We start from the raw sequence: 5073 nt of genomic DNA on the forward strand, positions 1-5073 counted from the left end.
CCCCCCCCCCACTCAGCCTGCCTGGGTTGGGCCCTCTGCCCAGTGGGCTCCACACAGTCTCCCTGACTCAGTGGCCAGCTCACCAGGGTCTTTATCTTCTGCCCTCGAGGAGAAGGGGCAAGGGACAGAGGGCACTGCTCCAGCCCTGAGGCCTCAGAGACTTGGGAGAAAAGCCACCCTTTCCCACATGCCCAGGCCCTCTGTCTGACCACTGGCCCCCACCACCAAGGTAAAAGCACAATAGGAGACCCCTGACCCATGGGTGAAATGTATATGGGGTTGTTTTTTGAGTCACACGACCCCATCCTCACCCCTTTGCCTTGCTCTCTGTCTCCTCCCCAGACTCTGTCCCTTTCTTTGTCCCCCCACCCCCCACCCCCCATGTAACCTCTAGTTGCGGACGCGGTTGTTTCAATCAATAAAGCTGCAGTGTCCCAGCGTTTGGCCTAGTGGGGTGTGTGTATGGGGGGTGGGGTGGAGGGCTGGGGACAGGGAGGAGCGGGTAGCCAGGCCAGGAAGAGCTGGGGACCCTAGGGAATTTCTCTCAGCTCCCTGGGGACAGCCCTTGTGCTCTATGCACACATCATGAGCTCTGCTCAGGGGCCTGGACAGGGAGGGAGACCCGCACCCTTGCCCCCTCCCCAGCTGACGCAGGGGTCTACGTTCATTCATTCAACCAAAGGGCCCAAATCCTGCCTTCATGGACCTCGTGTTTAGTAGGGGAGGGTGGACATGAAGCTAATGGAGTCCCACCGAGAAATAGATGATTCCAAATCTGGTTGGGGTTGTGAAGAAATAGGTGCTATGAGAGAAAGGGAGAGGAAAGGCCTTCAGGGAAGACTTCTCTGTCCAAGACACATTCTCCTAAAAGCATTCCTAAAGGCCTGAGCCCCAGCGGGCACTCTAGGTAAGCACTGGATTGCTAACCCCAGCTCGGCGGTTCAAAGCCACCAGCCGCCCTGTGAGAGAAATAGGAGGCTATTTGCTGCCAGCAAGATTCACAACCTCAGAAACCCTCTCTGGGTGTCACTTTGAGTCGGAATCGACTCAATGGCCCTGGGTTTGGGTTTGGTTACAGAACGATATAACACGCTCCTATGCACATGATTGGCACTTGGCTGCAGAAAAGGGTGGTTTGAATCCACCCAGCAGCATCTCGGAGAAAAGGCTTGGCGATCCGTCTGTGAAAGGGCCCACCTGAAGAAACACGTCCAAGGAGGGCAGTTCTACTTTGTCACCCATGAGGTCATGAGTCGGAATCCAGCGGTGGGCTTGGCTTGGGTTTAACCCGCGGTGGGAGTGAGATCATTGGGGCAGGGGGATCTTCCAAAGAAACCGAGTGGAGTAAGCAAAGACCTAGAGGGGCTTCGAAAACTTAGACGGGTAAGGAGGGAGAGGGGAGGCTGGCACACATTGGGGAGAGGTGGCTGGTGGCGTGGCTGGGGCAAAATCACAGGCCTTCAAGGGGACGATTCCTCAACGTGACTGACCTCCCAGCCTGGATCATTCCTTGCTGGGGGACTGCCCTGTGCCTTGTCGAATGTTCAGCAGGAATCCCTGGCCTCCCCTCCTCAGGTACAGTGACACAGACCCAGCCCAGTTAGGACGAGCGAGATGTCTCCCACGTTGTCAGCTACCCTCTAGGGAGAGACTCACCGGCTTGAGAACCCCTAGTCTAGGCCCTGTTCATGAAGATCGAAGCTCGATGAGGTCAGAGTCTTGTCTCGTTCCACCGGCCCTTCCCAAACAGCCGGAATGGGCTTGGCCCATAGTAGGCTCGGTGAGTGAATGAATAGGTATCAAAACATTCTGGATTTCAACTGAAGTGTGAAGAGAAGCCGTTGAAAGGTTTGAAGCGGGAGAGTTGCATGGTCCCAACTTGTTTCCAAGTTTAATTTGCCTCGACTTTAACAAGAAGGTGGGAGCCCATGAAGAGATGGCCCTGCTGCTGCAGACAGTTTCCCCACCTCCGAGAGAGGGTCACTCGGGACAAAGACACTGGGGGGAAAGAAGACGTTGGAGTCACTTTCTTGATAAACTTAAACAAATGTTTTCCAGGATAGATTTACAGAAAAATTACAAAACGAGGTCTGAATGTTCGCATATCTCCCACACCCAATTTCCCCTCTGATTAACATCGTCCATTAGCTCGGCACATTTGTCACAAATAATGAGCCAGTGTTGATACATTGCTATTAACGAAAGTCCATATTTTATTCAGCTAGCTGTCCTTTCTACCCAATATCCTTTTGTCCGGGCCAGGATCCCATTCCAGCCATTCTTGCTTAATTCTGCAGTTCGATGTGAGGCAGAAACAATGGACTTCCTGCTCTCAGAGATGAGGTTGGGGGCTGGGGCCCGCCTCCTGGCTTTAGCTCGGTGTGAACACAGGTACCCCTGGGGTCCTCCTATCCTTGATGGCCTTGTCGCTGGGCCTTCTTCTCAGCATCCCTGGCAAACACAGTCTAGCTGCAACAGAAGAGGAAATGAAAAACTCACACCGAACCCACCAACCCGGTCGCCATCCAGCTGACCCTGCCGATTCGGGACAAGCCCGTGTGGCAGGGTAGCACTGGGCTCCGCAGGCCATTGTCAGTGGCTGGTTGTTACAAAGCAGACCACCAGGCCTTTCTTCCGAGGTCCACCTGCAGTTGGGGGTGGTTTGTTGCAGCCATAGTAGATAATCATCCTGGCACAATTTAGCCCCCAACCCAGTCTCGTTCTTCCTGTATGTGGGGCCCCTTTCCTGACGTGCCTGTTCCCTCACAGATTTAATTTTCAAGACATCGTGGACTTTGTCATTCCAACTCTCCCCCAGGACCTTCCGGCAGTGCAGCTCCCAGCATCCTCTGGCTCAGCCTTTCAAGAGAAAAGACGGATTGAGCCGACCTGGCAGTCTGTGCCCAGGCATCCAGTACTGAGCACCCCATTGGTTGGTTGCCTTGAGTAAGGTGCCACCTCTGAGCCAACCAGTTAGGTTTGAGGAGGGACTCATGAATGCCAAACCTAGCTGCCTGGGCATTCTGCAGTGGCCATGGGGCATCCCCCTGGGAGAGCCTGAGAGCTGGCAGCCACCATAAACATGCCTTCTGACCTCTTCTCTCTCCCCAGCTCCTCTAGTTCCCATCTGCTCCCAGGTGCACAGCTGTGTGGTGTGTGCACCATGAACAACTTCCAAGTGACCCCAACCAAGGACAGGCCTCAATGCAAACCAGGCAGGTCAATCCGTTAAAACTTAATAGGAACAGTGTCCTCTATTGCTCACTTAAGATGCCTCGGGGATTTTTATTTTCGTGTTTACCGGTGAGGAAACTGAGGTACCCAAACAGTGCTCTGGGTACCTGAGCTGATGGAATCCGGAGGAAGAAGCACTCAAAGGCACTGTGCTTCTGACTTCAGGGGCCAGAGTCCGCTCACCTCTGCCAGATCTCTCTCCTCTCTTTCCTTCCCAGCTCAACTCCAAGAGTGCAGGCAGAGCCCTTCCTGGTGGGGCTCAGGTTCCAGCCCTTCACTTCTGATGAGAATGGGCCCCGGGTCTTGATGTTCAATTTCTAGCTGCCTGAGACCTTTTTGAAGGAGTCCCGAAGGCATGGTGGTCAAAGAGCTCAACTGTGAAGCAAAGGTTGGCGGTTCAAACCCTCTGGCTATTCCGTGGGAGAATAATGGGGAAATCTGCTTCTGTAAAGATCGACAGCCCTGGAAACTGCATGGAGGTGATTCTCCTCTGTCCTCTACAGTCACTCTGCGTCAGAATCCCCTGCAGGGCAGTGGGCTTGTTTGGGCCTTTTGGCATGTGTCCTTTGTTGCAAGCGACTGTAGCATCGTTTTAGCAAGCAGCTGGGTATAAATAAATTCAAGAGGAAAAAAGTTGAAACCCTTCTCCTTGAAGTCACCCCCACCTGGTTGCAGGCATCTCTCCCCACAGCTTCCAGAACCCTCTGCTCCCAAATTCATCTCTCCCTAGCAGGCAGTCCTGGGCCAGCGCACAGCATGGCTTCCTGGTCTGAGGTCAGTCTGGCAAGGCCCCCCAATGAAATCCTACTCCTGCATTTATCACCCTGCCTCTTCAGTGGGTTTGGTTGCCTCTAAAAAACGTTTGGAGTCTCCTGTTTCTCTTAGGGCCCCTGAGGCCAGCCAGCGCCCAGCGGAGCAGACTCAGCAGGTTGCGAGGCCTCCTGTGGAGCAGCCCCAAGCAGTGCTCCACTCGTCTTCTCACTGTGAATGGTCATCAGGCCTCTTCCCACGCACGGCAATCCCATGTGTGCAGAGGCAGCCTGTCCTGCAGGGGGGGTTCATGACTCTGGCCTTTCCGAAATTTCACCAGGCCTGGCCCCCAAGAACCTCCACGTGGACTGGAAGCACCAGCTTTACAGCTGGTCACGGAGCACTTCCCCCAGGAGCCCTGGTGGCATGATGGTTACATGGTGGGCTGCGTACATCAACGTCAGGGGTTTGAAACCACCAGGGGCCCCGAAAGAGAGAGACAGCGCGTTCTACTCCCTTAAACACAAAAGGACAAAGATTCTAGGAGATTACTTGTTTTAAAAGGAAAAAAATACCAAGATAAGAGTTTTCATACACACCAAAAATAGACTTTGATGGTTACTGGGGTGGGAAAGGAGAGGAAGAAATAGGCGAGAAGGTAGACAAGTGTTCTTGGGGGTGACGAGAGGGATAAGAGAGAAAGAGGGAGTGGCGGAGGTTAGGTTAGTTGCTTAAATTGTTGAAATTAGGATCCCCATGGCGATCCTTCTACAAAGGTATGATCCCTGAACAGTGCCAGTCCTGGAAACCCACAGGGGCAGTTCTACCCTGTCCGACAGGGTCACTGTGCGTCGGAATGGCAGTGGGAGAGTGAAGCTGTTGAATACAAAAATGACGACCTGAAATATAAGCCCACACTTAATCGTCCAAAAAAAGAGTGACAGTCTCAGAAACCCACAGGGGCAGTTCTACCCTGTCCTGCAGGGCTGCTATGTGCTGGAGACGCCTCGATGGCAGTGAGTTTGTGAGTTTTTGAGCGTCTTCTCCTGAAACACCCCCATCACTTTACTCTGGTCCAGGAGGCAGGGA

Source organism: Echinops telfairi, unplaced genomic scaffold (genome assembly GCF_000313985.2).
Source record: "Echinops telfairi isolate 266 unplaced genomic scaffold, ASM31398v2 ScPeMD7_3533;HRSCAF=4204_1, whole genome shotgun sequence".
Lineage (NCBI taxonomy): Eukaryota > Metazoa > Chordata > Mammalia > Afrosoricida > Tenrecidae > Echinops > Echinops telfairi.